This window comes from Lolium perenne, chromosome 1 (genome assembly GCF_019359855.2).
Source record: "Lolium perenne isolate Kyuss_39 chromosome 1, Kyuss_2.0, whole genome shotgun sequence".
In the NCBI taxonomy this organism is placed as follows: Eukaryota; Viridiplantae; Streptophyta; class Magnoliopsida; order Poales; family Poaceae; genus Lolium; species Lolium perenne.
The window spans coordinates 219,297,352-219,320,845 of NC_067244.2; the positions used below are offsets into that span (position 1 = coordinate 219,297,352).

General features: G+C 47.8%; 1 pseudogene; it reads left to right on the forward strand.

Moving 5' to 3' along the window:
* The first annotated feature begins 10,261 nt into the window (after positions 1-10,261).
* Positions 10,262-22,454, forward strand: LOC127339019 (probable ubiquitin-conjugating enzyme E2 23; annotated as a pseudogene).
* Positions 22,455-23,494: the final 1,040 nt, after the last annotated feature.

A 23,494-nucleotide genomic window follows, 5' to 3' on the forward strand; every position in this document is an offset into this window, starting at 1 on the left:
AATCTGAGCAAGGTGCGCGGGCCAAGGCTACGGCGGCGGCGCTCCGCCGCGTCCCGAAGCCGGAGAAGTTGGCGATCGAGCTCCTCGCCAACTCGCGCGGGGCGGCTTACCTGAGCCGTACCGTCCGCCTCCCCGAGCCCCTGAAGGTCGGGGTGCTGATTGTCGGCAACAGCTACGACTCCCTCGCCGCCGCCGCCTCCGGCTCCGACGACGCGCAGGCCGTGGCGGGCGCGGGCGAGTACGGCGCGGGCGAAGGCGTCGAGTACGGCGCGGGCGAGGGCTTCGAGCACGGCGCGGGCGAGGGCGTCGAGCACGGCGCGGGCGGGGGCGTCGAGAACGGCGCGGACGAGGGCGGCGAGCACGGCGCGGACGAGGGCGGCGAGCACGGCGCGGGCGAGGGCGTCGAGCACATCGCGGCCGTGGGCGAGGAAGGAGCGGCGGCGGCTGGGGCGGGCGACACGGCGGCCGCGGAGGGTGACGCCGAGGCGGCGGGCAGCGACGGCTACTAGAATAGATCATGGTTCGGTATTCTCTTTGCTCCTGTTCATTTTGAGAGACCCCATGGTGTGGATGTTTTTCGTTGCATGATGAACTTGATCCGTACGTACTCGTGTTTGCCGAACCTGGCTTGGATCCATGGATGAATCGTGATGCTACTGCTGTTGTTCTGTGAACTGTGATACATCATGATGTTGGCCAACGTTGCAACCCGTTTTTTTCTTTCTTCTCAATCGTTCCATTCTGAAATTATGGTCTAGTTCTAGCTGTTCCGTTCCGGTATGCATGTGATCGAGCAATCCGTCATTCGCTAGTGCTAGCACACCTACATTTTATTGTTGGATACGCGGAGCGCAGATCGATTGATTTTTGTTTTCCATTTCTTGAGTTCTTTAATGAAGTTCTAAGAATTAGATTTATATATGCTGATATTCTGTTTCTGCCTTTGCGCAAAGAAGGAATACCCTCCTGACAAAGGCATAGTGATTATTATCAGTCTATAGCATTTCTTTTGCACGTGAACACAAACCTTCTTTTGGCCTGAAGGTGCCGTCGCGCGGCACCAGTGCGATCGTACGTAGTTGTACAACGCTGACAACGTTGTACAGGTGTTGATGGAAAGGGAATGCTAGCGTGAAAGGGTCCCTTTGGATTTGGAGGGACCAAGCCGAGACCTTGGTCTCTTGACCACACGGGACGGGACCCATGCCATGCCCCCACCAACCCACGCAGTGCGTCCCACCCTCCTCGCCGCATCCTCTCTCTCGCGTCACCGAACGCGACAAAATGAAAACACAAAAGCAAGCTCATGGAAGTCCCGGGAACTTTCTTTTTCTCGATGCGGATCATGGGAGGCTGGGAACTGCAGTTTCCTTTGCATATGCAAAACGCTTCCAATCCGTCGACCGATCGCTGGTCCTTTGCATATGGAAAACGCTTCCGATCGCTTCTCGCTCCCGCGCGGCCCATATGGGCCTGGTTTTTCGGCCCAAAACTGGAGTGTTGCTTTTTTTCTTTAAAAGAAATGTACAGTGTTGTTTCCAGATTTGTAACAATTAGATAAAAAATTGTTGTAAACTCACACGACATAATTTGTAAGATTTTTCTAAGTGATATGTTATGAAAATGTGTGTTTCTTGATATGTTGTAAACGGATGACTTTTTTGTTGTAATTATTTATGATTTTTGGTGTAATTGTTTTAGTCATGGACACTTTTTTTTGTAGAGATGTTGTATATGTTCGTTAGTTTTGTAATAAATGCGTATAAAAGTTATAAAGAAAGCATGTCAGAGATGCTGTAATGTTTACCTGGACGTTTGCCATAAATTATTTTGTTGTAATCGCCAATAATTTTTGGTAAAAATAGCTGGTGATTTTTGTTGTAATTTGATATATATAAAATGTGTTATTTTCAATCAAATTTTCACAGCTACGAACACATGTTTTTGTTGTTATAGCTTTTGATTTTTTATTCTAATTGCTGTCAATTTTTGTTGTAAACCAACCTATAGCAAAACAATTGTTGTTTAACCAATTTTTTATAATACTATTTGTTTATATTTTTTGTAATTTTTGTTGTTGTAATAGTACATATTTTTTGTAAGCGAAGTGAGAGATTTTGTTGCAATACTATGTATTAGACTTGGATTAGTCGTCGAGTGGCGGTTTTGTTGTAAATATTGAGAAGACCAGGTCCAAAGAAACATACCCTTTCGGGTTATTGGGGATGTAAGGATTGCGGGTTGAGTTTGCATAAAATCAGGGGGGCAAATGCAAAAATTACGTCGCGGGTGATTCTGGACGTCGGATCACGATCGTACGGCGCGGAGAACAACCGATTTTTGGTTTTCCCATCAGCCGACCGACGCGTAGCGTCCGCCTTTGGACATCGGATGCCTAATTATCCAGATGCTAATAGGCAGTTCAAAAAAGTCCACATGCTAGCGGATATTCACTTTGACTTGTAGGTGTAATAGTGTAGATGCACCCACTTCATAACAATCACATTTCAAAATTGTTCGAAAATACCATGTGAGCCAAATTTTCTGAGCCAACATAGAATGTCCGAATTTACACCTAGAATTTATTTTCAGAATTTTTGACATTTCGAATTGGATTTAAAATATATTTTATTTAATAAATGCATCTAGACCTATGAGCCAAAACACCATATCTGCTAGCTAGTACCAATTCTTAGAGCATTTTGGTGCCCTCTTCCAAATCTTTTTTTAAAGGCTTTGAGGCGTGCCACATAGAAAACCGCGCCTAGCTACATGCCTCAAAGGATTTTTCGGTTCGACGCGGCCTAATACCGTGTTTGTGGACCCATGCGCCCACTAACCCACGTAGGGCATCCCACCCTCCTCGGTGCACAATCTCTTTCGCGTGATCGAACGCGACAAAACGAAACACAAAAGAAAGCTGGTGGAAGCGGGACCGCTCGCCACGGATCCCGAGAACTTTCTATTGTCGATGCAGATCTCGGGAACTGCAGTTGGTGGGACCCGATTGGGTTCATTTGGACATTGGATGCTGGTCTGTTCAAAAAAGTCCCAGTGCTTAGCGGATCTCCCGTGGCATCTCCCAAACATACCTCAACATTATTTAAGCATGTACCATATAGAAAATTGCGTCTAGCAGCGTGTTCTAGAGGACTTTTTCGATCCGGTGCGGCTCAACACCATGACCGAAACCTCATGGATGTCCCGCTACACAGGGCTCCCTGCGGGCAACGTGAAGAGTAGTGGGCCCATCATGACATCGACACAAACCACATGCGGGCAGTTTTTCCACAATGTTGATGACGGTTTTCGAGGCGGATGTAGGTGAGACGTCTCATCAATGCTGAGTCTTCTCCACGTGTTGCCATCGTTACTTCCCCACCCGACGTCATTAATGCCGCACCATTCCTTCCCACCCTTTCTCCACCGCTTCCCACCTCCGTTTCCCGCGCCGCCTCCGCCTATAAAATCGCCCTCCTTCCCTAATGCCTTCACAGTCCCGATGTAGCACAAGACCTATCCCTCCACCTCCACGTATTTGCGCCGCCACGCCATGACCTATTCCAGGCTGGGCTGCATCGGCTATGAAAGGAAGCACCTCCACCTCAACCGCTAGTTCCACCTACGCCTGCCAAAACTACATCATCGTCGCTCGAAGCCAAGATCGACGAGGATGACAAGTAGGAGGTTGCGGTACTCAACGCGCATCTCATAGGCTCATAGCTGATGCGGAACAACAGGCCGCGGCGGAAGAGGTGGCGGCGGAAGAGGACGAGGACAATGATTTGGAGGAATCGAGTGACGGGATGGACCCGAAGGAGCAGGCGGCATTAGCAGAAGGCGGTCCTCGCATTGTATGAAACGATGAAGAAGCTTCGAGGTGACGCATGTTACCGATAGGAGGTCTTTTACGCAACATGATAGCGCGTCATTGGAATAATCTCCGTCGGATGGGCACCGACGGAGGAGGGCGCTGACCTCTTCAAGGCGACCGAGCGGCAAAATATCTTCGAGGAGGCGGACGAACGACAGATGCGTGAATCTGCACTTTGGAGGGACTAGTGGGTGTGGGCGTATCAAAGGAGAATGGGGAAGGATGGAGACGCTGCCCGTCGAGCACCCCGACCGATGGCGAGTATGCTACGTTTTAATTTTACTTTGGTATGTATATCCTCGGCAACCTTAATCATTTTTTTTGAAAAAATGCCAAAAACATTGTAGAATTTTGATTCTCAATTTGTCCTTGTGAGATTTCTTGTTTCGGTGGATTATGTTAGAGATTTTTTTCTATAGATCACGGTGCTAAAAATGAGGCACTCGCATTTGGGATGGCCACCCTTCTAGTAAGAGGACGTAAGACCGGGTCGCAAAGAAAAGAACTCTTGCTCCGTATCTAATCCTACCTCGACTCGAATTCCGTCCGTTCCTAGCTAGGAAGCGTATATACAAATCTAATCACCTCGGCTATATATATAGCTCCATAAACGCCGGTCTTGTATGAAGAACTATATTACCAGGCCAATCGATTGGACACGGGACACCTATACATATCGTCGAGAAGAAATAGTAAGTAAGAGGAAATACATTTGTGCACACAAGCATGGATATGGATGTTGTGGCAGCCGTCCGATGCTTTGAGATCCAAAAAGATGGCAGGTGAGAGAAATCCTGTTAAGCCATTTCCTCCAATTTACCAAAGCTCGTGGGTCCCAGAGAAACAGGGTAAAAAGCCACCCGACAAGGCTTTCACAGGCAGGATTCCCGAAGCGACTGCTCTGTGTCATGGGCAGGCGCCTGGAATCCTAAAAACTGACGCCCATTCATTGCTGCATCGACCAGCTCTGCTTTCTTCTTCCTCCCGTTCTTCTCCACAAGCACCGTATCCTCTTTTCTCTCCTTCCTCTGCCCTTTATTTCTGGACCGGTGATGCAGGCGAGTGACCGTCCGACACGGCGCTCAAGCACCTGCTCATTGTGGAGGCTGCGAGCCGCTGCCGCAGCGACATTGCGGACAGCGATCGCCGGCGAGTTACGCGGAGCCGGAACCGCTGCTGAAGAGCCTGTGGATTGCACTTCAATAGTATTAAGAAGGAAAACCTGATCTTTTCTTTAGTCGCAAGAGCTGCAAGGCATTTTATTGATCATTATCAAAACACAACATGAAAACAGCTTACACGCCGGTGGTAGACTGGTAGTTGGTACAGGACGGATTTCTTGCTAGGTGTTATCGGACAGAAAGGATCCTAATTCCTAAAAACAGTCTGCCTGCTGCTGTTTAACTAATTGTCAACTCACGAGTAAACCAGAGGAACAAGGCGCCTAAACCGGTCTGAATTGCTAACTGACAATGCACAAAGGCGTGCCCAGAGGGCCCTGAGCGGCTGAGCCTCGCGCATACGCACGCCATGGCGGAAAGCGACGCCGGGGACACCTCCTCGAGCACGCGGTTCAGCGCCAACTCCAGTAGGTCGAACAACATGAGCGTGGGCTCCCTCGCCGCCTTCTCCTTGGACGGCGGCACTTTTCTGACGCCCTGCTCCTTCTTGCCCGCCGCGGGGAGGACGATTGCTTGAGCAGCTCCCGCGGCGGCAGCAGCAGCGCGACGAGGCTGAGCTCCCGCACGAGCTGACGTGGGCGTGAAAAGGAGCTGCGTAAAGGCCAGGAGCCACTTCGCGCTGGCGCACGCTGTCTGTCCCGGTCGACGGCCGCTCAGGTCGACGTGCGCAGCTGCCGCGACAAGCTAGCCCAGATAGGGCCTAGGACGGGCCCGCGACGCTGCCGCCAGCACGCCTTTGTAATGGCGCGACGGAGAATGCAGACGAGAGCCGTCGCATCGTCCGCTCCACCGTTACCCAACGCCGCCGCCTCGCCTGCTCCTCCATGGCGCCACCGTGCATGACCCGCTCGACGGCGCCCCACCGCACGAAGAAGCTCTCCATGGTGCGCCGTCACTCCCTCCATAACTTGTTCCGGCAGTCATTGTCTGCAGGGAGACCAAGATGCCTTCAGTACATAATCGAGGGAAGGATATGGGAAGAGATAAGAAAAGGAGCTTCGGCAACGACCTACTGTACCTGCGCGCTGGGCTGCTGGCGGCACGGTGGAGACGACGAACGGTGTCGATTCGGCCCCTTCCAAACTCTGGAAATTGTTCGCACTGTACTTGTTTCGGCATCCAGTGCATAAGCAAGTCAAGGAGAGGGGAGAGAGAACACATAGAGGTCCGACGATGACATTCTGTTCCAGCGTGCCACCGGCGGAGAGGATGGGAGGGGGAATAGCTGCAATGCGGAGCAGACGCCACGGCGGCTAAACGCAAGCAGTGCAGATCTAACGGCGATAGACAATACTCAAGGCGGGGGCGGAGGAAGAAACTGGAAGTTCGCCGGCAGCGAGAGCGAGATTCCGCGGCGGAGGAAGCCGGGGAGAGAGGAAAAAATGGAGCCCGGGAACCTTGCTACAGGGCAGCACGCAGAATCTCTCCCTACGGAATAGGGCTCGGCATGGATAAAGTAGGCATGTCGCGTGTACTACGGAGAAAAGGCAGGAAAAAACAAATAGAGATGTGATAGGTAAAAGGCTGATGCAAAACAAAATGTCCAAGTGTCCAACGGCAGCACACATCTCAAGAAATCCATCAACGGTACAGAAAGCACCCACACTCATGCTTGGGTGTACAAAATCCACACTCTTTCCCTAGTAAGTAAAGATGGCGGCCGCCGACGAGGAGGGCGTCAGGACATATACCAAACTTTATTCCCTGGACCTGCTGAGTTTCACACCAGAGCGTGCTATTTCCAGAGGGCCCTTGACTGCGGCCTGGTGCTTCAGTTCACCCACTACCCCAAACGAGGAAAATCCTGACGTCCGTGAACGTTCTTGACGGTTCCGAGCCATCCGTCGCGAGAGCGAGCGATTCGCGACGTGGACGAGCGTGTGACGCGAAAGCTGGAAACATCCGCGACGTACGGGTCGATAACCTTCACGATTGTCTGGAACCGTCGCGAGCGCCTCTTTCTTTCGTGTCGAGCGGGTTCCAGTCCGTCGCGACTGATTTTTGGCTGCTCGCGGACCATTGTGCGCGCGGATCTGATGAAAATATTGGGTCCTTCGCGCCAAAGACTGGGCTCTCGCGACGTGGACCGAGTCCAGCGTCAGGAATGAACCTTGAACTTAGTCAATCCCTAGTTCCTCGAACTGTCCACTCCCCTCACAATCGAGCTTTGCCGCCGCCCCGTCCATGGCGAACTGCGTCGACGCCGCACCGTCGTCCGTCTAGAAGATCCCCTCTCCAGCCGCCGGGCCCTCGTGTGCCGCCAGGCCCTCCTCCGGAAAGCCGCAACCCCGCGCGAACTTCTTCGCCCGTCTAATTTTCAGCGAACCACCTGCTACCGCATCCTCTCCGGCTCCCCTCGATCTGCTCTACATCGCCCCTTTAGGTAATTATCTGATCTTCTCTGCTCTCAATCTCTCCTCTCTTTCGCATTTGTTTTCCTGATTTCGCTTCAGCCGCGACCATTCGATCTACTCCGGTCGTCACCGTAAACAACACAACCCCTCCCCCGCTTGTCCGTACACCATCTCTTCTTTTCCTCGTCTGTACGACATACTTACTATCAACTCAAGCAACAACCGGGCAGTTCGGCAGGTATGTACGCTAAAATAGGCGTCTTTTAGTAGATGTAACTGAATGTAAATAGGGAAACTGGATCACCTTTACCTCCAGATCCGTTTCATGTATAAGTTACGACGATAGCACCCTGAAGAATTCAAGTCAGTGGCCATGAATGGCAATCTGCAGGTGATTGTAGTCGTAATTCATTAGTTGTGCTGGTGAGGTAGTTGTGTTGAGTAGTTAACTTGCAAGTCATTGTTTACTTAGAGGAAAGTCAATATCATTGGTTAGCAGATCTGGTTATACTGAAGATTTCTGTTGACAGTAACATGAATGTTTGAACTCATTTGCATTTCACTATTTCACTATTTCTTATATTTCTTTATCTCACGATTCATGTGAGTGTAAAGAATATATAGTTCGGAATTTAAACAAGCAAATATTTCACACTGGGATTCGGTTAAACCCTATGATAGGCTACTCCCATTATACTTGATTTGTTCTGGTTTAAGTACTGTGGTTAATGGTGAGCCTGAGCATGAGACTGTGATGTGATGTATTCAGGTCTGGGTTAGAGCTTTCACGCCTTCGCCAGGAGCTCTAATGATTGTTACACTTAATTGTTACGCACCGTAGGTTCACTTCTGAAGGAAAGAATAATTCAGTTATGTTGGGTTTGGGCAAAGAAGAAACATATATACTTCTCTCCGGCATATTTGCTGATAGCCAGTACCAAAATTGAAGGTAACTTGACAGGGTTTGCTAATTATTTGCCAGGAAAATATACTTCTCGGTACATGTGGCTTGAAGCTGAGTTCCCCAAGGTAAACAGGAGCGAAACACCATGGTTGATCACTCTGATGCATGCTCCATGGTACAACAGCTACAAATAATTAGTTCAATGTGGTTTACTCTCCCGCTTAGAATAACAGCTCAGTCTCGAACTCCTGACACGTAACCTTTTCTCTCGATTGCAGCATAGGATATCAGATGTCGCATAGAACATTGTAAATGGCTTGTGCTCCCCTGTCCCAGGCCAGTCTTCGCCGGTCTACATAACCATCGGGATGGGGCTGGCCACCAAGTAAGATCAACGGTTTCGCACCCATCTACTCACAGAAGTTACATCCCACTGATTTCTGGTTAACGATGCATTTTTTATACCAATGCTGGACTTCCTGTCCGAAGACCTTCAAGGTGACTCGATGGAAGACAGAGTTCATGTAAGTACTAAAAACCAATAGTATGAGCATTGTGTTTATTTATTTTTAAGCAACCTGAAGCAAGTCCTTTGGGTAATGATATCTGCTTTTGTACTATCCCCTAAAAGGAATTGTTGTTTGAGAAGCACCTTTGCAGTAACAAATGCAAATCATGGGTACCCTGATATCAGTTTCTTTATTTATTTTTCCCTTGATCTGCCATGAATAATATACATGCGAACCATCTAGTACTGCCGAAAGACTGATGCTTGACTGTATTATCTTTGTCATTGCACTAGAAAGCCAATGGTACTTAAGTTCTAGTTATTTATTCTATTAGTACTACTGCTACGTAGTACATGTCGTATAAATACAGCGTACCATCTAGTACCTATATGTATGCAAGGGATATGCCTACTTCAAAGTTACATAATTGTAGTTGTATTAGCACAATTTAAAATAATGTTTCTTCATGTGGTTTTTGTAGGTGAATCAATCTTCCCCATCTACGGAAAATGATAGCACTCCATTTATGGCATCATCTCCCGCCGAAGAGCAAAGTGATACTCCCCCATCAGTCTAGCTTCATACAGCTCGCATGGGAGGAGTCACCTATCTTAGATGAATAATAAGCATGAATATAGCTGGTACGCATGTAGCGACCATGCTGGAGTTTGACTTTCCTTTGTGAGCAGTTATGAACCTGGGTGTTTCTACATTTGCTTTGTCTCCTCTATGTTGCCAAAAACAAGTGGCTGTTATGCATACAGTACGTGTCATTATGGATCACTGTGTGATTTATTCAATGCGAAAAAGATATTGAATATGATTTGTCAATCTGATGTGTGCTGTTTTGATAATGCACAGATTTATTTATATATTACTGTCAATTTTTTTTTGTTTTTTCAACTGAATTTTCGGCTCTATTTGGGAAATGTTTCAGCAACACTGCTGACGCCCATCCCTGACGTCTTTCTCAGATCCCTGACGTTCGTTCTGCAGTACCCACGCAGGTGCTTTCTTGACGGAGAGCCTTGTCAGGAACTCTTTTTTTCTGACGGCAAGACATTCCTGAGGGTTCTCCTTGAGCGTCAGGGTTAGATGTATATTCCTGACGGCTCTTGTCCCTGACGGGCTTTCGCGACGGTTCGGCCGTCAGGAACCTCTGCTTCCGTTGCTCCTGTGGGTCGTCAGGAAACTCCGTCAGGAATATTCTTTCCCGTCGGTTACCGTCAGGAACAGTCATCTTTCCTGACACCTTATTCCCGACGGCTGATTCCTGACGGCTGTCGTCACGAATGAGCATTCCTGACGGGTTTTTAGTTATTACTGACGGAAATTGGCCGTCAGGAATTTCCCTTTCTGGGGTAGTGACCGGGGACGACGCTGACACGTTCACGGTGCTCCGCATCGACGGATCACTGGTGATGAAGAAGGCTGATGACATGGCCGTCATGGACAGGAGCACTCTCTACGTCGGGCAGATCGTCGGGTCGGCGTCTGATAAGGGTGGCCAGATCGGTGTGGTAACTGGTGTCACCACAATGCTCGACGTCGTCCAGTTGAATGTACCGCTCCCAACCGACAAAGGTTGTAATGGGCGTGCCGAAACGGCCGGCGTGCGGCGCGTCCGGCGCTTAGCCCCGGCGACTATGTTGTGTCCGGCGATGGTCGGGCCGGGTGGTCGAAGTATCCCTGGACATCGACGTATTGTTCGACGACGGCGCGGTCTGCAGGGTCACGGATGCAGAGTGGAAGAAGATAGAACTGGCAAAGGACCGTAACTACCGCCCCCAGACGAACACCGCCTTCTACCCCGGGGCACCCGTCGTCGTCACCCGTCACTCGTCGGATATCTTCATAGACGCGCAGTGGTTAAACGGCCAATGGAAGCCGGTCCGCCAAGAAGGGAAGGTGACCAAAGTGGAGATGGCCGGCGTCCTTGTCTGCTGGATCGCTTCGGCCGAACATGGCATCGAGCAACGACTTCTCCAAGAGCTCGCCCCTCCGGCCTACCAGAACCCTGACGATCTGACTTATTTCTGCTCCGATGCCGATTGCGCGTGGGGTTTAGCCGACTGTTGCTTTCTTATTAATACACAAGAAAATGACGACCATGACGAGCAACAATACACAAGTTCACAGTCGACGGCGCCACCACCCACCATGACTGTCGGCAACACCAACACTTCAGTCGACGTCTTGTGGCAGGACGGCACGCGACAACATGGGGCACGGTCGACGGTCATCAACCCCTTGAGTTTCACGAACGAACTCATTTTTTTCCTGGGCAGTATGTTGTTGACAACTCGGCTGCCGGTGATGATTTCATCGATGCCGCCGCAGTAGATGGTACTGGAGATGACCTCGTGTGTGGATCAACAAGGCGCATTGGTTTCGTCAAAAGCCAAACTTCCGAAGACCACATGGTGAAAGTGTCGTGGTTCAAGGCGGCGTCCACATGTTGGGAGGTCGAATGCGACGATATCGTAAGTGCATATGATCTGAGAAGGGACCCTGACCACTCAGTTTTCTATGGAGACGTCGTCCTTCGTCTGCTATCAAATGTAAGTGAAAGTACACTGGTAGTGCAGCAACCACAAGCAAAGAGCGCCTCGAGCAGTCTTTCATGGGTAGGGCGCGTTCTTGACCTTCGTGACGGCCACGTCCAAGTCGAGTGGCACTACGGGAGAGCTCCAGTCTGCCGATGGCTGCCAGCCGTCGGCACAACAAAGAAGGCCATCGGCATAGGCTGTGCCGACGGTGACCGTCGGCGTAGCGTCGTCGGCATAGTTCTGGTCGGGATCGCTTCGATCACCGTCGGCACGCATCGGCCATCAGACAGATTGTTGTGCCGACGGTTATACCGTCGGCATAGTATTTCAAAAATTTCAAATTTTTTTTGAAAAAAGATTCAAATTATGTTTTTTTTTAAAATATTTTTTTTCTAATTTTCTTCTTATTCTTTTTTATTTGTTAATCTTTCACAATCACACTTACACTTAGTACACCTACTATTAGGTCAAATTGCACTTGTAGTCAAACTTCCCGGTTGGTCACCCATCCTCACACTACTCCCGCCCCAGCACGCTTAACTTCTTGGTTCTCTTCGGATGAGCTTCCATGAAAGAAATGATGCCCTTGTTGTTAATACTACCATATCAATCATATTAACCCTTTAACCGTACTGCCACATCTCTATATTTTTGAATTCTAAACAATTACTTAAGTAAACAACAATAAATATATATAAATAATAATAATATAGAATTTGAAAAACAATTAAATGATTTCATTTTTGTCTTTTTATTTAATATGGAATAATTAATATCATTAAATACGAATTTAGCAAATAATATGTCTAAATTGATCAGAAAAATGAGAGGAATACAAATATGACATCCATATCATATTTTGAACCTACAATTTAGTTTACCCAAAAATCATGAGCAATAGATCAAGTACCTCTAGTTTAAATCTGGTTGACTTTATCGGAAATGAGGTGGGAAACGGCCTCTGCATGACATAGTTTGCCTAAATGAGGTCATATTTGGCACGTGTGTTAGCCCTAGGATGGGAAGCAAGACCTCGGACGCGGATTTCTAATCCGGCCCACGGGAAACCATCTTTTCATTTTTAGCGTGCCCAAACGGTTTTTATTTGTGAAGCAGCTACATGGGGCGTATTTTAGTATGACGTGAAACCTCCGTGCGATGATAGTAGACCACCTACGCACCACCTATCACATGGCATGTACACGCGTTAGCTATTTGAGAACCCATGCGGCTTCCGGTGGTGTCCCGCCGAATCCGCTGGAAACTGACCGGATTTGAACTAGGCCTCAACTATCCGTCACTCCAGAAATTCCGGAAAAAGTGTTTTTAGTTCTACGACGCATCATTATATGTGCTAATTTTTGTCCGTTTAGTTTGTTCCGAATGGTTGCACCCGCACGCCCGGTACGGCGATACCGCATGTCCCGGTGGCCCTGTTTTGGCCGATGGCAATTTGAACGAAGTCAAAAAATCCCACGGAGCCGCGTGGCGTCATTTTATATGTCATGGTAACTATTCCGTTTGTCAAAACTGGGATACGACAATTATTTTGAAAAACCCTTCACGAAAAGGGCTATCACGTCCGGAGTTCTATGGATTTCAGGGGAAATGAGGTGTGAAACGGCCTCAGCATGGCATAGTTGCCCTGACTGTCGGCTTCTTCGTTCCACTGAAATTTATCTCCTTGTTTTATCAAAGCGTAGAACGGCAGTGCCTTTTCTCCCAGCCTAGCGACGAATCTACTCAAAGCTGCGACTCGCCCCGTTAGCTGTTGTATCTCCTTCAACTTTGTTGGCTTCCTCATTGTTACGATAGCCTGTATTTTGTCGGGATTTGCTTCAATCCCTCTTGCTGATACTAGAAAACCCAAAAGTTCTCCTGCTGGGACGCCAAAGGAACACTTCGTCGGGTTCAGTTTGAGGCAGAACTTATCAAGGTTGTCAAAGGTTTCCTTGAGATCCTCGATCAGCGTTGCCCCCTTTTTTGATGTTATGACGACATCATCAATGTATACTTGCACGTTCTTCCCAATCTGTGTCGCCAAACACTTCTGCATCATCCTTTGATATGTTGCTCCCGCATTTTTTAGACCAAAGGGCATTGTTCTGTAGCAAAACACGCCGTAAGGTGTAATAAACGCGGTCTTTACTTCATCATCTTCTTTCAATCTGATCTGGTTATAACCAGAATATGCATCCAGGAAGGAAAGACGTTCACATCCAGCCGTGGAGTCGATAATTTGATCGATCCTCGGGAGGGGAAAGTGATCCTTTGGACAATGTTTATTGACACACGTAAAGTCGACGCACATGCGAAGGACCTTAGTGTTTTTCTTCGGCACCAGCACAGGATTTGCTACCCATGTGGCTTCTGTGAATATCTCTTTGATAAAACCAGCTTCTTGTAATCGATTAATTTCGATAAAGCATGGCTTTGCGGTTTGGTTCCGAAAAACGTCGCAAAGGTTGTTTGATTGGTCTCGCTAGTGGATCCAAGTTTAGGTGGTGCTCGGCAAGTTCCCTGGGTACTCCTGGCATGTCAGCTGGACACCATGCGAAGATTTTCCAGTGCTCACGGAGGAACTCGACGAGCGCGCTTTCCTATGCGATATCCATGTCGTTTGCGATAGATGTCGTCTTTTTGGGTCTCTGTCGGGTGAATCTCGCACCTCTTTTGAATTTTTCTGCATCGAAAGTTGATTCTTTGTTTGGCCTTCCAACGTCCTGCAATACGTCAGAATCAGTCATGCTTTTTGACGCCAAGTACTCAGCTTGCATCCCGAAGGTTTCGACAATCGATGGAAATCCTTGTCGCACTTATCGGCTAAGGCAAAGCTTCCTTTAATCGTGATTGGTCCCTTTGGTCCAGTGCAGCCTCCACAACAAGTATGTATAGTGTGGCACTGCCATAAATCTAGCATATGCTGGTCGTCCCAACAGAGCGTGATATTGCGATGGAAAATCCACGACTTCAAACTCGAGCCTCTCGATTCTATAATTTTCTCGGGTCCCAAACTGAACGTCGAGATTGATCTTTCCCAATGGATAACTTGGTTTCTCCGGTGTGATGCCGTGGAACCTTGTGTCTCGTTGGTTTCAAGTTTGCTAAGGATATGTTCATCTTCCTCAATGTATCTCGCATACATAAGGTTTAAGCTATCGCCGCCGTCTATGAACACTCGAGAGACATCAAATCCCGCGATAATCGCCGGGCGTAATAAGTGTCGATCGCCTGGTCGAGGAACTTGCTGCGGATGATCCGCTATTGTGAAGCCGATATCTTGTCCCGACTCAATTAAGGTACTCAATCGTTGGTGGAGGCATTTTCTCCGCCATAAACACCGTCGTGAGATTATTTTCCGAGCTCTATTGGACGGCCTTCCCTTCTCGAATCATCAACACCGCTCCATTGGAATTAGGATCAACATAAGGTGGTGGTGCAAAAGGCCGCTATTCGAGCCGATGCCGATTGTCGCCTCGTAATCGCGGGAGGAGGCGGCAAGTGAATCTCGCTTCTGGGTTCTCGAGGATTTCTCTCGTGCTGCCCGTGCATTAGCGTTCTCTCGCATACCGCAACATTGCTTGAAAATTTCGACAATCCTTCCGCAAGTGCCCGACTGTCTTTTTCCGTTGTCGTCGAGGAAAAATGCATCCGGCACGGTCCGTTCATCATCTCTTCAGGGACACGAAAGGTCTTGGGAACCTAGGCCCGCTTATTTTGCCCGTTGCGTAAATCATCCCCGTTATCACCTCGCTGCTCGCCGCTTCTCCGGTAATCATCTCTCGTTGCTTCCTCCCGTGTTTGTCCGAAAACCTCGCCGAAATTTGTCCCGGAGCATCGTAGTTCGTACGTCCGAGGAAATCTTCGCCTCGGTTGATAGTTTCGACCGCGGTCCTCCTCTCGCGACCCGTGTCGTTTGTTGTGCACGGCGTCTTCTCCGTCTCGCCCATTTATTTGCTATCTCCATTAACGCGGATACTGTCTTTGGATTGGTCCTTCCCAAATCTTCGACGAAATCTCCACGCCCGACTCCTCGCGACAAACGCATCTATTGCTCTCTCGTCGATATATGTTTTCTGCTGAGTTTTTAATGATATTCCACCTCGGATGTACTTCCTCATTGGCTCATCTCGCTTCGTCGACACGCTCTCAACTCCTCTAACGACGCGGGTTTTTTGCACGTGGATCTAAAGTTCTTGACGAACACATCCTCGAAACTTTCCCACTGCCGATGGATCCCGGAGCGAGTTTCTTTATCCAAGATCGTGCGGCTCCACTCAAATGCACCTGGATACTTTGCATGGCTGTTGCCCTAGTTCCTCCCGTGAGCTTCACCGTCTCCGCATAGTCGACTAGCCAATCCTCCGGATCTTGAAGGCCGTCGAACTTCTTGAAATTATCGGGTAACTTGAATCCCGAGGGGACTCGAGTTTTCCTGGACTCTCCTCGTAAAGCATGGCAAGCCACACATATCTTCATCGGTCAATTCCGGAGATTGCCGATGATCCCTTCGCTTTGCCGCGCTCTCGTCGACTCTTGCCTCGTGCCGCCGTGTCTCTTGCTCCACTCGGCCCTTCAAAGCCGCCGTTGTCGTCGCAGTCGTGGACTATTTTGCCTTGCCACTCCTTCGGAGGCGTTGATACAAACGCCGTCCCCATAGCTCCAACTCCTGCTACCGCCATATTGTACAATGTTTCCCTTGGATCACCCGGAGGTGGTTTAGACGCAAGGATAAAAGCATGTGTCGCCATATACCCAGCCTCCGGTGTCTTAGGGATGATGTTTCCTCTTGTATCTATCGACATGAAGGACATGTCGAGGTTCCGGACCAAGTGCTCTCTTTCTCGCTTCGGTATGTGTTGCAGCCTTGATCTTGCTCTGTTCCGCGCCTCCCGGTGGCTATCACCCGTAGTTCTAGATTGTCGACTTAGATCTGCCCTTCTCCCCGCCGGATGCGTAAGCTGCCTCCTTTCTCCGTTCAACTCACCGTCTGCTTTTTCCAATTCCCTCGGCAGCTCGTGCGAGCCTATATTGATATGCTTGCAATTCTTCCGGTGTGGCTGTGGTAGCCATTGGTTCGTGCCGTTCATAGCTCTCGCGGCTCGTCCCACGCAGCTTGTGAAAGTTGAACTCTATCTCGCGGCTCCGGCCCGACGTATTTGTTGCCCAGGCCTTGTCGCAGATTGGAGGGATCGACGTATGGATTTCCCAAACCGTCGAAAGCCTCGTATGTCTCCTCTTGATCTTCAATGGCGTAAATCTGATGATACTTTGTACTCAGATCTACGTTGGGTTTGGTGACATCATCGTTGAGATTGATGAAGACCTTGCCCACTGTGAGAGATTTGTCGATGAAGTCGTAACTGTCTACATCGCTTGAGCCATCGCTATATATGAGTCCGCAGATGACTCAAACGACATGTCGTTGAAGATCTTGGCGAGTTTCTCTCTTGCTCGTGCCGACGTAGCGTATCGCCGAGGTTTCTTCTTCTCCCGACTCGCTGACGATGCATAGTTTGAAAAATCGGAATCGACCACCGACGATCCCGACGAAATCGGAATCTCGACACGATACGATCCTTCCTTCTCGACGCGAAAGTGAAACCTTCCGAACGTCATCTCCATGGGCTCCGCCGCATACGCATATGCATCCAAACGGGAGGGTGGGTGAGGAACAAAATCGACAAGACCAGAATGATCCGTTTACCTCGATCCATTGTGTTGCTTGCGGTTGACGATGTCGAAGATCTTGAGCGTGCCATCGAGATCAGCTCCTTACGCCTCTAATTCCCACAGACGGCGCCAATTGACAAGGTATCAACTTGTCAATGCCTATGGATTGTAGGCTAGGGTTTAGTTGGAAGTAGAGGGTAAGTAGATCTCGAAGGTTTCAGCCGGAAAGTACTCGACGAATATGAAAACTAAGGTTTGCAGACAATGATTCGATTGATTCTTCGTCCCTCGACTCCCCCTTTATATAGGAGGTGGAGCCGAGGGATTCGTGCTATACAAGTTTACAGAGTCCGGGACGGTTTCTAACTCATCCCGCCAGATTACAAACAACACTTCCTATTACAACTCTATCTTTCCTTAATAAATCTTGGACTCCCGAATCTTCTTATTCTTCGGGTATTGGGCCTCCAGTAAACCCCGGGTACCATCTTCGCAGGCCCATTTGGGATGCCTATGTCAGTGGGCCCTAGGATGGGAAGCAAGACCCCGGGTGCGGATTTCTAGTCCGACCCATGGGCGACCATCGTTTCATTTTTAGCGTGCCAAAACGGTTTTTATTTGTGAAGCAGCTACATGGGGCGCATTTTAGTATGACGTGAAACCTTCGTGCGATGATAGTAGACCACCTACGCACCACCTATCACATGGCATGTACACGCGTTAGCTATTTGAGAACCCATGCGGCTTCCGACGTTGTCCCGCCGAATCCGCTGGAAACTGGCCGGATTTGAACTAGGCCTCAACTATCCGTCACTCCAGAAATTCTGAAAAAGTGTTTTTAGTTCTACGACGCATCATTATATGTGCTAATTTTTGTCCGTTTAGTTTGTTCGCGAATGGGTGCACCCGCACGCCCGGTACGGCGATACCGCATGTCCCGGTGGCCCTGTTTTGGCCAGATGGCAATTTGAACGAAGTCAAAAAATCCCACGAGCCGCATGGCGTCGTTTTATATGTCATGGTAACTATTCCGTTTGTCAAAACTGGGATACGACAATTATTTTGAAAAAACCTTCACGAAAAGGGCTATCACGCCCGGAGTTCTATGGATTTCAGGGGAAATGAGGTGGGAAATGGCCTCAAGATGGCATAGTTTCGAAACGAGGTCATATTTGGCACGTGTGTGGTGTGTGGGCCCTAGGATGGGAAGCAAGACCCCGGGTGCGGATTTCTAATCCGACCCACGGCGACCATCGTTTCATTTTTAGCGTGCCAAAACGGTTTTTATTTGTGAAGCATACATGTGGCGCATTTTAGTATGACGTGAAACCTGCGTGCGATGATAGTAGACCACCTACGCACCACCTATCACATGGCATGTACACGCGTTTATCTCATATTTTTAGTAATATTTCTCGTATACTCAAATAATTCTTGTTGAATGCTTTTTATTCCTTTTCTCTCTGTTTTCGGCCTTTTATTTATAATTTTTAAGTTATTTCTTTGATGGTATGTAGTCTTTCAGTCATCTTCGCCTTTTCATTTAGTCCTCAGCTTCATGTCTTTTAGTCTTCTTTGCTATTTTTCTTATTTTCTCAGCTACTCGATGTGTCTCTGCTTGAGCATTGAGGCATTGTCTCTTTTTGTTGCCTCAAACTATCCATTTGCATTCCTGACCGGATCCAGTTCGACCTACAACCGGAGTCGCTCTTTTCCGTCCGTTCGCCACTTGTACGAATCAGCGCCAACAGCACCGCCGCACTCCTCCTTGATGTGCTCGCTCCGATGCTTTGTCTCTCGTTTATGTCTTTCTCTATATATCTTAAGTATCTCTTTGTCTCTTCTTCTCGTATTATTTGCTCAGTCCTCTCCATCTCTCATTTTTAGTCTTCCATTTCTAGTTTATCTCAGGCATTTCATTCCTTATTTGTCTTAGTCACTACTTCATCTTGCAACTTATTCCCGATTTCTTTAATTATTTTTTATTCATTTTCTCAGTTAATTGGTTGGATAATTGTTTCTCAATTTCTCGGGATTTTCACGCATACTTTTCTCTTATAAGTTCAATTGTATTGAAGAAATCGATTGCTCATTCTTTCTCAATTGCTCGGGTTTTTCAAGCACACTTTTCTCTTTTAGGGTCAATTGTATTGAAGAAATCAATACAATTTTGTGTGCCCATTCAAGTCTTTTTCCTCGCTTTCATGCTCCGTCTTTCTTAGTTTATTGGTTCATCTTTTGGCCAGTTCAATTTGCTTAATTAATCTTACCAATGTTAAGTAATCTTCATTTTTTACTCATTATCTAAGCATTCTTTTCTATAATGGACCTTAGTCTTGATCATTTCAAGTCTTTCAGTTTCTCAGATTCTCAACATTTTATTTATCAGAGATCATTTTCTGCTCAATGCATTTATAAGATATTGTCATATTTAGTATGTGATCTATCTTCTGCTTAGCCCTGGCTTGCTTTTTTCTACCCGCAGATTCTATTGTTATTGCATAGCCAGATTGTTCTCTCAGCCTTAGTAATCTTCAGCTATTTAGTCCGGCGTGGCTTCATTTTCATTCTGTCGCTTAAGTTTTCAGTTACGTCAAGTATCAAGTGGCTTCATTCTATATAGTGTTGATTACATTCAATTCTGTATACTCAATTATTCAACTTACCAATCTTACTTAATGTATAGTAGTAAGGGATTTACACTTACCCAAAACCCATATAGTATTGCTCCACAGTGATGGTCGTTATAATGAAAACTCTTAGCACTATAGGTCCCATAAGTAGCTAGTCCTTCATCTGGATAGCGCTCAATTAGAAGCTCTTTCATTAAATCTTTCAGATTTATTTCAGGCTTTTCTTCTAGTCAGTTAGGAAACCTGTAAGGGAACACCGATAAATAAATCTTCAGGAGGAACTTGGCCTGCAACGGAAATTGAAGCAGTTCCCAAACCCGCATCCACTACCAAATCTGGCAAGTGTTACTTGGTCCATCAATTTTTAGTTTACTTTTTCTTGAAGGATTTTGTCATGTAGGTTTTATTTTACAGAAGCACATAGTGTTCTTAGATTTCTCTCTTAAATTTCTATCTTGTTCTGAACTCATTATTTCTTAGTAGTGGCATTGATTACCGTATGTTTGATGTCCATGTAGTGCAAAAATTTGTCACCAATGTGTACACAGATATTTACCATTTACTCCTATAGTCCACATATATTCTGTTTCTCTCCATGTATATGCTATTTGTTGTTTAAGTCTGAATGTTGTATTTGGTAGGTCACTCCTTCCACCGAGAACAGGACACAATTTGCAAAATTGTACATGACAAAGCACATTATCCAATGACCTCCAGAACAACAGTTTGTCTCAATCCTGAACTTCATGATTCATATGGTAGTATGGTACACCACAAAACTACTTAGTGCACCTATGTATGTAAGTGCTAGTTAGATTCATTTCTTCATATATTTTTTGAACTTCACTATCAGCATCGGTATCAAAGAGTGGGGGTTGGTTCTTATTTTGGTTCAGTATTTGCACTTATTTTTTATTAATTGCTAGGAGTAATTTGCATGTATTGTGTTCCAGGAAAGTGCATCTATAAGAGTATAGAAAATGAGGTCTTAATACATGTGTCTAACTCTAGCCCTACTTTCAGTTTTGCATTTACTTGTAGTTTCGAATTTGACAGAACAGAATTCATGTTTTCGCATCACAGGGAGTTCAGGAGCATATATCCTGGACTGCAAAGAATTTGCAAATTGAAGTAGGTCTTCTGTCAAAACCAGAGAAGGAAAAACCTCGTGGCAGTTCTTCTGTGGAAGGGATGGTAGAGCTCCTGTTCTCGTTTGCTTGCCGGATGTAAGGTCGATCTGTGTGTTATGGGCTTAAAGGTGTTCCATGTTCCAATTTTGTGTGCTTTGCATGTTCTGGTATCGTAACACATGACTTATTAGGCGTACACCGCCGCAACGTGGGCTGAGACAAGTGAGCCATTGTAACTCAACGTGGACTCAAAAGTGAGAATTGCATACCGAAATTCAGATCGAAGAAAATCTGTCTCTGCTTTTCCATCAATGAAAACAGACACTTTTTGGTCAATTGCACCATTTTTTCATGGATTTTTTAGTAGTACAAGCTTGTCACATTCTAATTGCTTTTGAAAAAGTGTCTGCTCATGAATTGAAAAACAGACGGCTGTTATATAGTCACTCCCACTAAATTTAACATCATTAAAAGTATTTTCAATACTAACCCAATAACACTAATTACGTATAGTATAATTGAAAACTGTTCAATTTTTTATTATCAAAGTTCGTATTTGAAGACGTGTGAGTCTTATTTATGGAAATGGAGGGAGTATAGTTATACTAGTATTCCCACCGCTCCTTTCTAATTGATTTTACAAGGGAACTAAAAGAGTATCGCATTTACATGGGTACATCCGATCCACCGTCAAATTCAAAATTTCTAAGTTGCCAATAAATTTACAAGAGAACTAGCTAGGATTCCTTGAAAGAACAAAAGCGGAGAACTGGGATGAGCATTGATTTTGGAACTCGTTCGGCTGCCTTGCTTTTCAAGGAATAGATCCCACTGACATGCGGGCCCACCAATGGCCAATCGCAGCTTCGACCTCACTTTCGAACGCTCTGCTTGGATGAGCAGCAGACAGGGAGGCTTAGTTGTATCAATGACATGTGGGGTCCATGTAGCGGCGGCCCACTTGTCATCGAGCCCTATTCTGTGCACGCCAATGACACGCGTAACCATTCGTAACAAGGCTCATCTCGTCGGGAATACATACTGCCCGTCCTCCTCCGTTCGTCATCGCAACACAAGAGTCAGGAAGAGAAGAGCGATAAGGGAGAGAGAAAAGAGAAGAGAGGAGAGGAGAGATGGCGAATCTGAGCAAGGTGCGCGGGCCAAGGCTACGGCGGCGGCGCTCCGCCGCGTCCCGAAGCCGGAGAAGTTGGCGATCGAGCTCCTCGCCAACTCGCGCGGGGCGGCTTACCTGAGCCGTACCGTCCGCCTCCCCGAGCCCCTGAAGGTCGGGGTGCTGATTGTCGGCAACAGCTACGACTCCTCGCCGCCGCCGCCTCCGGCTCCGACGACGCGCAGGCCGTGGCGGGCGCGGGCGAGTACGGCGCGGGCGAAGGCGTCGAGTACGGCGCGGGCGAGGGCTTCGAGCACGGCGCGGGCGAGGGCGTCGAGCACGGCGCGGGCGGGGGCGTCGAGAACGGCGCGGACGAGGGCGGCGAGCACGGCGCGGACGAGGGCGGCGAGCACGGCGCGGGCGAGGGCGTCGAGCACATCGCGGCCGTGGGCGAGGAAGGAGCGGCGGCGGCTGGGGCGGGCGACACGGCGGCCGCGGAGGGTGACGCCGAGGCGGCGGGCAGCGACGGCTACTAGAATAGATCATGGTTCGGTATTCTCTTTGCTCCTGTTCATTTTGAGAGACCCCATGGTGTGGATGTTTTTCGTTGCATGATGAACTTGATCCGTACGTACTCGTGTTTGCCGAACCTGGCTTGGATCCATGGATGAATCGTGATGCTACTGCTGTTGTTCTGTGAACTGTGATACATCATGATGTTGGCCAACGTTGCAACCCGTTTTTTTCTTTCTTCTCAATCGTTCCATTCTGAAATTATGGTCTAGTTCTAGCTGTTCCGTTCCGGTATGCATGTGATCGAGCAATCCGTCATTCGCTAGTGCTAGCACACCTACATTTTATTGTTGGATACGCGGAGCGCAGATCGATTGATTTTTGTTTTCCATTTCTTGAGTTCTTTAATGAAGTTCTAAGAATTAGATTTATATATGCTGATATTCTGTTTCTGCCTTTGCGCAAAGAAGGAATACCCTCCTGACAAAGGCATAGTGATTATTATCAGTCTATAGCATTTCTTTTGCACGTGAACACAAACCTTCTTTTGGCCTGAAGGTGCCGTCGCGCGGCACCAGCTGCGATCGTACGTAGTTGTACAACGCTGACAACGTTGTACAGGTGTTGATGGAAAGGGAATGCTAGCGTGAAAGGGTCCCTTTGGATTTGGAGGGACCAAGCCGAGACCTTGGTCTCTTGACCACACGGGACGGGACCCATGCCATGCCCCCACCAACCCACGCAAAGGCGTCCCACCCTCCTCGCCGCATCCTCTCTCTCGCGTCACCGAACGCGACAAAATGAAAACACAAAAGCAAGCTCATGGAAGTCCCGGGAACTTTCTTTTTCTCGATGCGGATCATGGGAGGCTGGGAACTGCAGTTTCCTTTGCATATGCAAAACGCTTCCAATCCGTCGACCGATCGCTGGTCCTTTGCATATGGAAAACGCTTCCGATCGCTTCTCGCTCACAAGGCCCATATGGGCCTGGTTTTTCGGCCCAAAACTGGAGTGTTGCTTTTTTTCTTTAAAAGAAATGTACAGTGTTGTTTCCAGATTTGTA